Source organism: Lactuca saligna, chromosome 9, assembly GCF_052625555.1.
Source record: "Lactuca saligna cultivar CGN05327 chromosome 9, ASM5262555v1, whole genome shotgun sequence".
In the NCBI taxonomy this organism is placed as follows: domain Eukaryota; kingdom Viridiplantae; phylum Streptophyta; class Magnoliopsida; order Asterales; family Asteraceae; genus Lactuca; species Lactuca saligna.
The window spans coordinates 191,831,740-191,842,640 of record NC_136425.1 but is presented as its reverse complement, the minus strand read 5'-3'; the positions used below and the strand labels follow the sequence as shown (position 1 = coordinate 191,842,640).

The 10,901-nt window shown below is 40.4% G+C and overlaps 1 non-coding gene across 1 annotated transcript; it reads right to left on the bottom strand.

Moving 5' to 3' along the window:
* Positions 1 to 2,398: 2,398 nt before the first annotated feature.
* Positions 2,399 to 2,505, bottom strand: LOC145019087 (small nucleolar RNA R71). The gene has a single exon (XR_013667406.1). It is a non-coding gene; the product is annotated as a small nucleolar RNA R71 (small nucleolar RNA).
* Positions 2,506 to 10,901: the final 8,396 nt, after the last annotated feature.

The window sequence follows — 10,901 nt, the reverse complement described above, 5'->3', positions numbered from 1 at the left end:
CCTCCTTGTGGATGATCTGACGGATCTCCTCATCACTAGCCCCAATGCCCTCTGGCATATGACGTGTCCTCACCATGATCAACCTCTGAAATACAACATACAATAAATTAGAATCCATTCGAGCATACTCACACTCGACAACTCATCCCTCCTTGATCCTTGGCATTCCGAAGATTCTTACTTGGACCGTACACCGCCCCGGTGCTTTCAGTAGTACGGGCCCAATACTACTATCCACACCTTTTCAGTACACACCCCAAATCCTCCTCTTCGAATCCCAATTTCCAAGTACTCTATCACTTTCTAACAGATCTCTCATAAGCTCCTCGCTGCTACCTATTCACTCTCAAGCATCTCATAGCAGCTCACCTCTGCCTAGGCTAAGGCATCACAAATCAGGGCACTCTATTCCTAATAGGAATACCCAGCCTACTCTAGCAAGAGAATACATCATATCAATTTCATAAACATATAATATAAGGGTATTTTGGGAAATCACCATTCGGGCGCTGACTGATCGTACACACGTTTCTTCTCTGAGTTTCTCTAAAAATCTTTTACTTTTAGAAAAATTTGTTTCTCTTTTGAAAATATTTTCCAAATCCTCAGTTTGAGTTCAAATACTCCCGAAGGTGTACCCGAATCCCTCGAACCAAGGCTATGATACCAACTTGTAACACCGTAAATTTCAAAAGAATTTTTTAAAATTTTATAAAACATAATTCACTTAATATTCATAAAACAACCATGTTTGAAAATCAATCCAAGTAATACAAAAATCCCAAGATCTCATAATCATAAAATCCCATGCGTGTGTACAGATCAAGCTGGCGCCTTCCCACGATCGTCACTAGTACTTGAAACAAATAACACCAAACACTGTAATCACAAAGCTTAGTGAGTTCCCCAAAATACCACACATAATACATATTAGCCACTCGAGGCTATAACTCTGTGGGTCCGTGCACCCAAACTCTGTAAACCCTCAGGTTCTAACTCTGTAAACATGCATAGCATAAATCACAAAGAATAATGCAACGCAACACATAACACAAATATAGTATACAAGCACTGTATCACATAACTCTACTTACCTAATCAAGGTAAAGTATAGTGAGAATACTCACCTCGTGTATCTCGATAGCTCGCAAATCCCTGAACCCACTCGTACTTGATCCCCCGAGATATAATCCTCCTATAATACAATACATCTCTAATTAACATTTTCACATCTAAGGTTGAATAACCCCACTAAGTCAACACAGGTCAACTCTGGTCAATGGCCAACGGTCAACTTTGACCGGACTCGGCGAGTACATTAGAGCGACTCGGCGAGTCTACACGTGTTTGCTAACTCCCTTGGATTCTCTCTTGGCACATCGAGTACTCCCCTGACTCGACGAGTTCCACCTAGCATGAATCGCGGGGCCACCGCGACTCTACTCGTCGAGTCTCAAAACAACTCGGCGAGTTCCAGTTTGACTCAGTCCACCTGTCAACCCTCTCTGACTCTCCCTGACTCACTGAGTTAGCCCCTTAACTCATTAAGACCACTCGTTAAGTGGTTATGGACAATCTTCATGCTACTCGGCGAGTCTGTTCTTCAGACTCGGCGCGTCTATGCCACGCATGAACTCAAACTCACTCCTGAGGTCAGATTCGTTCCAATAACTCCTAGATCCAGTCCTTCCAAGCACATTCATCACGTAAAGTCACAATCTTGGTGCTCATGCAAAGGTCCAAAGGCCTTATTTGATGATATGGTAACTAGAATGCTATTCTAAGCTCATGGCCTCCATTAACACTCATAAAGCTTGAGGGAAAAGGGTCTCTGGACCTCTTTGGGTCCAGATCTAAAGTACCAACACAAGAAGAAGCCGATTACTCCATGGATCTCCCCACAAAGAAACCCTAACTCTAAGATTCACATCAAGGACTGAGAAAGGAACGAATGGATACCTCAAATGAAGTCTCTGAGCTCAGAAATCACTAGATTAGCACCCTCTTTGGTCTCCTCTTTCCTTGATCCTCTTCTATGTGCAAAAACACCCACAAATAGTCAAGGATCTTCCACTTCTCTCTCACAAAGCGCTCACAGGCTCTTTAGGGTTCTCTCTGGGGTTGGTGGCCGCAAATGACGTCCATAAGCCCCCTTAAATAGGTCTCATACCCCGGAAATTAGGGTTTCATTAAACAGCGTGGACTCGCCGAGTCCACTCCTTGGACTCGCCGAGTCCAGACGCGAACCCGAGTCCAAACCGCGATCCTACTCGGCGAGTTTGAGCTCCAACTCGCCGAGTCCACTCTCAATTCTCCAAAAATACAATAAAAATAAATACCTGGGAATCCGGGTTGTTACAAATTCTTGGACCAATTTTGCCTACCATCCAAGATAGCCAAACTCAAGAAGGCAATAGCCAACTTTGAGCAACAGACGGGGGAGTCATTATACGAAACATGGGGGCGGTACAAGGGCTTGCTAAGAAATTTCCCTCAGCATGATCTAAATGTGCAACATGAGATCTCAATCTTCTATGATGGGGTCAACGTTATGACGAGACAACTCCTTGACTCTCAAGGACCATTAACAAAGAAAAATCCAAGGGAGGTCAAGGAGTTGATTGAAGAATTCACAAAGCACTCTCGTGAATACCACAACCCTAGGCAAGAAGGAATCAAAGGCAGTGGAGGGGCCCAAACTGAAGAAATAGCACCTGTAATGGCCATGCTGAATAATATGGATCGAAGGATAACACAAATGGACCAGTCAATACATGTCATAAGAGTGGGTTGCGAGAGATGTAGTGGTCCACACTTGACCAAGGACTGCAATGTAGATGAGTTTGGGAACAGGAAAGCTCAAGTGTTCTACTCTAGTGGGGATAAGTATGATGAGGACTGGAGGAAACCGAAGAAGGAGTGGCTGCCATATGAAGAGTATAAGAAGTAAAAAAGAAGAGAAGTATAGGCAGACAGGTCGAGGCTTTTATCAAAAGGAGCAACCACCAGCCGAGAAGAAACCCGACCTAGAGACCATTTTGATGGAGTTTATGGAAGCTTCGGAAAAGAGACACGATGCCACTGATTCTGCCATTATGGAACAACAAACTTTGATAAAGAATCAGCAAGCCTCCATCCATAACCTTGAAGTACAATTTGGTCAACTAGCCACTCTAGTTCATGAACAATTGTCCCCGAAGAATCCCGAAGTAAGGACCCAATCTCACGTAATGGCCATCGATATTGAAGAAGAAGCAATCTCTGAGTTCCTGGAGGCATTGGAAGAAGAACCACAGTAACCCGATCCAAAACCAAAGAAGTTAAAGTTCGAAAGTGAAGAAGTTTCTGAACCAGCTTAGCCATGACGTGGCACTCCAATGGCCACGACGTGGCGCATGTCTGATCAAAAATCCTTTGAGTTCGTTCCAACTTGTCAGCTACCTTTGCCATTTCCCACCCGGGCTGCACTTAGTCTACTGGAGAAAGAGCATTTGGAGTTAGTAAAGCATGTAAAGGGGATCCCAATTAATACTCTATTTGTCGGGTCCTTATCCAAAGCTCCCGAGATCCAGAAATTACTGCAAGATTTGATAGACACTCGAAGGCAATTAAAGAAGCAGTCTACAGTGATTCTAAATGAACAAACTTCAAAAGTTGTGTTGGGAGAAACACCAGAAAAGATGGGGGATCCAGGACGCCTCACTCTTCCATGTGAGTTTGGGAATAAAATGAAGTTTAATGCTTTAGCCGATTCTGGGGCTAGCATTAATTTGATGACTTTTTCATTTTATCAAAAATTGGAGATTCAGAAAATGAAGGCTACAAAAATGAAGATTCACATGGCGAATCGTTCGGTGACACAACCCCGGGGCATAGTGGAGGATATTTTGGTAAAAATTGGAAAATTTGTTTTTCCAATAGACTTTGTAGTCTTGGACATGAAAGAAGATCTGGATGTTCCAATAATCCTTGGGCGTCCATTGCTTAACACTGCTGGAGCTCTTGTTGATATCCGCGAGTCTAAGCTCACTTTGAGGGTTGGAGATGAACAAGAAGTTTTTCGGATAAAATATGAATTTCAAGAAGATAAAGAAGAGGTGTTCACAATTAATGAAGAGAATGAACTAGAAGAACTGGAAAAGCTTATGGAAGAAGAGATAAAGGCCATTCATCAAGTCAACAGGACAAAACCGAGGGCATCTGTTCCATACTTGATTGAAGTCATAGCTTACAAGAGTCCGCCTTCTTGGGTGAGCAAAGAGGATGAGGAAATGACAAGTGATGAAGAAGAGGTCACTTCAAGAGTAACAAAGCCGGTGGTGAAAGAAGAGGAGGATGCTATGAAGTCCAAGGAACAAACTAAGGGCACAAAACGCAAGCTTGAAGAAGAGGGAAAAGCTAAAAGGAGAACTCAAAGAAGGCATATAAAAGGCGAGTTCAAGGAACAAAAGATCTTAATGGTGGATTCTTCAGAAGATTCAACGTAGAAGGCACGGAGTCTGTCTCAAGACTCCAAGAAAAAGAAGCGCTTCTCGGGAGGCAACCCGAGTTTGGTTTGCATTTTCTTTTCTTTTAAAAAAAATTCCTTTTAATTAGGAAAGACATCAACTCATCATCTAATAACTAATAATTAGTAAAGAATTAGCTGTAGGGAACTTTAATTAATAAATGAGATGCAAATTAATTAGTTAACATGTGAGATTTTATTAAAATTTTGCAATTGGGTAGTTTCCACGACGTGGGCATAGCCAGCCACATCGTGAGTAAAAATGGAAACACGGGACTAGATAATAGATTTAAGGTCCACGACGTGGGCATATCCAGCCACGTCGTGGCCTTTAAAAAATCAGGGGGGACCATTTCCTTAAAACCCTTTGACCAATAATCCTCATTCTTTACTTGAAACTGCCGCACGAACGGGAACAATAAAACCCCACAGCCGATTGTTTAATTTACTTCCAAAGTCCTTGCAAGATCTTGCCAATTAATCTACTTGGTATGTGTTTTACTCATTATTTGTAATTAGTTCTTCCAATTTTAAATTTTCATGGCTAGGGCTTAAGTGATTCACGAAATTGGTTGAATCTAGTGGTTGATTTTAGATTGCATGTCCCTTAAATATCCATAGGAACAAACCCCAAGCACTAATTTTTGTAGAAATGGCATATAAATGGACCGATCCAAGAACTGTGACCGATTGCGGCCCACATCGTGGCGTAGCCTGGCCACGTCGTGACTTCTGGCAGTATAGCATAAATTGTTTTAATGTTTTGGATGTTTGCTGTTTTAGTTTCATTTTGTATGTAGAAATGGGACCACGACGAGCTTTTCCACGAGAGGAAAACCCGATAGATGTAGCAAGTATACATCCCTTATACCAGTTTCCTCAAAACATTCCCCGACCGTTGTTAACTACTTACGAGAATCGGGTTGGATGGCTCTACACTAGGGAGTTTGCAATAGCCCCAATTATCGATTGGGGATAGCTTGGTGGAATGGGAATGGTAGCTGAGTTGGAACGTTATTGGTCGAAGACATATGTTGGAGATCAATTTTCTTTCACTTGTCACGGGTGGAGGAATTTATTTGCCATTCAAGAACCCGTATACCGGGAATTATCGGTGGAGTTTTTCTCTACTGTATGATTCGAGGAACGCACCCTTGATTTCACTTACAATAGGGCACTTGTGTTTCGTTTGGGTGGTGTTTATAGAGAGTGTAGTCTTCGGGAATTCGCTTGGCGTATGGGTCTTTATACCGAAGTGGAGACGCAATCTCCATTTTTCATACCGTTCTTGCTTGGATGCGTTCAGGATTTTTCTCCAGGCATTATGGATGCGCAGTTCTGGCGGGGCATTTCTAGCCATGAGTACAACACTCGTGACTCGAGTGAGTCACAAATTCGGAATCCTGTTTTCCGATTTTTACACCGCCTTATCACTTTTTCAATAAATCACAAGCATCATGGTGATAAAGTCCCCATTCAGAATCTGTTTTATTTATGGACTCTTATTACTCCTGGAGTTTGCTGTGATTTACCTTATATGCTGGCAAGGTTCATGGGGAAGAAAGCGGCCAATTCTAGGCCCGGGAGCCCGATTACGGGGGGGCATTTGGTTACTCGCCTTGCTAGGTCATATCATATTTTGACCCATGACTTTGTGAGGAATCTTACTCGATTCTCGGACACAGATTTGACCATTCAAGTCTTAGGAGTTATGCGAGCGGTGGTGAATATCGGGGTTCGTTTTGTTATACCGCCAATAGATGACGAGCAAGAGGAGGTACAGCCAGGGCAGCAACCACCAGTCAGACTGTGGTATCAGAATGTGCGGGCTAGAGGTGAAGTCGAGAGAGAGCGTGTTGCTTCGCAGTATGTGCAGGGAGTGCCCACCGACCCTTTTCAGAGCCAGGTGGGAACTTATTTGGATAATTTCCGGGGGCATGCCATTTATCATACCCAGCTTATTGAGGGTATTTATTCGCATTTGGGTGTGACCCGACCACCTTCTATGCCACCACAGTATCCTTATTTTCCGACATAGGAGTAGCTTTGGCATCCGTAGAATGACGGGGTAGGACCAAGTGGAGCGCAGGACCAAGGAGATGATGATTGATTTTATTTTCTTTTTATTTTGTTTTGTTTTAAGTAGTTTTTTATGTTTGAATTTGGTGTGTAATGTACAACATTATTTAACTATGATGTTACTCTTTCTTTTGGGTTGTTCCATTTTTCAGATTAGCATTGGAATTCTAAGGAGCATATAAGGTTAACTTTCGAGTCGTGTCAAGGAAGCTTAGAGTCGTGAGTTGGAACCCACAATTCAAGATAAGTGTGGGGTATATTAGTAGGAGAGAGGTTACAGTTGGGAAATATATTTGCATACAAGCGTCTTAGACCATTTAGCCATTGGTCAAGTTGCTAGAGTAAATGAAACAAATAAGGCATTTTCTGCTGATATCCAGTTTCCACGACGTGGAATCCTTACGCCACGTCGTGGCGCTCATGCAATTTGAAGAAATTAATCAGTTTGGTGTTCGCGCTTTCATCCCATATCACGACGTGGCCAGTTACCTGCCACGACGTGTCCCAGTTTATCATTGCCAATATTTTTACTTACAAACACCCACTTTGAAGAACTGAAGTTTCGAGTCATGTTCGTGGTTTATTTACATATTCACCCAGTTCTACACCAAGTTTCTATTTTTGGAAGTCCATATTAAAGATGCACGTTTTCCAAACTTTTGGAGATGTTCACACCACTATCCCAGGGGAGTCTGTTCCTTTTTCTCCCTTTTCTTTAATTTTGATTTATTTTTATGCATACAATGAGGCATTGTATGAAATAAGTGTGGGGTAGGGGTAGAAAAAGTAAATTTCTAGATAATCATAGAATTTGATAGTAAAAATTGGAAATTTTGAAAAATTGAAATTTTTAATAATTGGAATCTAGTAATAATAATTTGAGTTAATTGCTAGTGTTATGTGGGATGATCCGATGAAAGTTCAAATTTTTAGTTGAGCCAATACACGTTATAGTACATTTGTGGCCTCCCTTATTTTAGTGAAATCATGGAACAAAAACATAACCCCGCTTGGTTTGAGGGATGCAATATGTTTAGCAGCCTAAACCTGAAATGTATCCAGGAAAATTATTATCATTAACAATAAAGGTTGAGGTTGAGCGCCTCTGCTTAAGCATGTAGGTTTTGAGTGAAAAAAGTGAGGCACATGTAATATAAAAAAAAAGAGAGAATTATGAAAAAAGTTTGAAGAATTTTTGGAGCATCAAAGTTAAAGTATGAAGTTCAAAAGATCAAAATTCCAAGAAATTCAAAAGTTGAAGATACCAGAAATCAAATCAAATAAGGTGGTGAATTCAAAGAAATCAAAGATCAAAAGTCAAAGAAGTGAAGAATTCCAAAAGAGCTCCATAGTGATATCATAGATTGTAATTCTAGATTATGTATGCTTAGGTTGCTCAACTAAAAATACCTTGAGGATAAGGAGGTTTTCTGCGGATGGATTCGGAGGGTTGCATAAAATGAGCATTGTTCGGAAAAAATGGGTGACTGTTTATGAAGATTGTGAGTATTTAAAGTATGGGGGTACTTTAGGAAAATTTTAGACACAAATGCATGCGTTGAGGTCTTGGCATAATGGCTGAACTAGAGTCGGATTTTTCTGTGTGGTGTTAGTAATTAAGAATTAAGTTTAAATTTGCTTGAGGGCAAGCAAAGCCTAAGTGTGGGGTATTTTGATATTGCCATATTTATACCTATTTTTAGGCAATATTTAAGTACATATTTATTAATAAATTGATAATATGTTTAGAATAATGATACTTATGACTTTAAATTGTTATTTTCAGTCAATATAAAGGATTTTCGAAGAGAGGGACCAAAAGTGACAATATGTGGAACATGGGAGGCTTGAAAGACAAGAAAAGAATAAATTCACGATAAATACTTAATTCACGACGTGGCGATGAAGCCCACGACGTGGCATGGGGTTTCCAGAAGATAGACATCGCGACACGGAGGATTTCCTTGGAGGATACGGATTACTTGAAGCCCACGACGGGGCACAGCTGGCCACAATGTGGTGCGGGTTTTTGAAGATTATATAAGTTCTCCTGATTATTACAAAAAAAAAAGCTTTTGGCAGAAGGAAAGAATTCCAGAAGGCGATTTGGAGCGAAAGAAAGGTTCTGGAAGAGGGTTTTAAACACCAAAAAGAATAGAGGTCTATATTCTAGTTAAATAAGAACATGTCTTTCATTATTTTTAGCTGTGTTGGTTTAGTTGCTATGATGAGCAGCTGAATCTAGCTACTCTTGTTTAGCTAGATGAAGCTTTAAACTTATGAATAGTTCAATGTTTATGGATTAATTTTAATTGGTAAAAATTGCTTGTGTTTTATTTGTATAACCTAGCATACTATTGTTTGTTTCTCTAATTGCTTGATTGCATGTTCTGTGTAGCTTAGTGACCATTAAACTGCATGAACTTGTTTACCTAATGATTTAGTGAACATTGAATTGTTAGAGCTAGGATTGACCAATCTTAGTTAGTAATTAGAATAAATAGAGCTTAGCTGTGTTAGAGAGTGTGTATTGTGACTATAATTGCGTTTATATTACAAATCTTACATAGCATATTTACATTCATAATTCGTTCTGTGATTAATTATGTGTGAACATACATGGTTTGACATGAATTAGTTAATTATTGGTAAAATTAGAACTAAATTACTAATACAACTAAAAACCAACTTAATAATCCATAATCATTAGCTAGCCATAAGGGAGAAGTGTATTCAAACTAAACAAGAGCGTGTTTTTATTTATTGAATTTGATTTAAGTTCATCTGATCTTGTAAAACCAGATAAAACCCCTTTTAAACTTGTTAATAATTAGGTTAATTTAATAGTAAGAAAATTTACTAGTAACACCGTTCCCTGTGATCGACACCCAACTTACCCAAGCTATATTGTAATCTGACTAGGTACACTGCCTATAAGTGCATAGTTAGTTAAGTTTGTTAGGTTATAAATATTAAAATTAGTGAGTACTTTTGTGCACATCAGTTACGCTGATAGGAGACGATCCGAACTCGAATTTCAGGTCAATAATTTCGTGCTCCTGAAGGTATCTCCTTGGAAAGGAGTGATCCGATTCAGGAAGAGGGGCAAACTGGGTCTCGGGTTTATTGGGTCGTTTAGGGTGATCGCGAGGGTGGGTAAGGTAGTGTATCGCTTGGAGCTACCTGCGGAGTTGGACCAGATTCATGATACCTTCCACGTGTCGCAGCTGAGGAAGTGTATTGTCGATGAGTTGGCAGTGGTACCATTAGAGGATATCCAGGTGGACGCGAGTCTAAATTATGCTGAGAGGTCGATCGCAATATTGGATCGGAGGATCAAGATTCTGAGGAACAAGGAAGTGCCCCTGGTTCAGGTCCAGTGGCAACATCAGAAAGGTTCCGAGCTGACCTGGGAGCCAGAGTCGGAGATGCAGGAGCAGCATCCAGAGTTTTTCACAGCATGAGACTTCGAGGGCGAAGTGTGGTTTTAGTGGGGGAGAATTGTAACATCCCAAAATCCAGGTTAGCTTTTGTTGGATTAGTGTCTAAGGCTATAACTATATTTGGAAAGTACTTGACCCGGTTGAGCATGGTCCTTTTGGGTTGCCTTCACCATAGCAACTTGACAGGATGATTTATAATGAGAGAAGAAATATTATGACAATAATATAAGGAATAATAATATTGTTATTTGATTAATGTAAGTCATAAATTAATTAGGAATTAATTTGGTGACTTAAAGAGGTTAATTAAATAAAGGGGCATAAACTGTCAAATGTGTGATAGTTGTATTTTGGGCTATGAATCCTTAAGGATGAGAGGGTGGACAATTTTAGGGTTTGGATAATCCTAGAAATCGTCCAAGGCCTTATCTATAAGGATTATTGGATTGCTTAGGGCCTAAGTTTTTCAATTAGGGTTTAAGGTGTAACCCTAGTAGCCAATAGTATATATAGACCCATTGGGTGGAAGAAATCGGCACTCTTATATCCCAAGAAACCCTAGGCCGATTTTCTCACCCTCCTCTCTCTCTCTATTATCATCCTCTTGCTAGTTGGTGTTTGTAAGCCATTAGAGGGGTGACAATTGTGACTCTAAGCTCCAAAGACAAGAAGAATCAAGCAAGCAACTCAAGGTATTCCTTTAGATCTGATTTCATATGTTATGAATTTGAATGTTTACACTAGATCTATCAATAGAAGTCTTGGATACATTGCATGTTCAATTAGAGAAACCTAGATCCGAGCATTAGGGCTTGCATGTGCACATAGGAAAGTTCTTATGGCTCAAACCCAACAGTGGTATCAGAGATTTG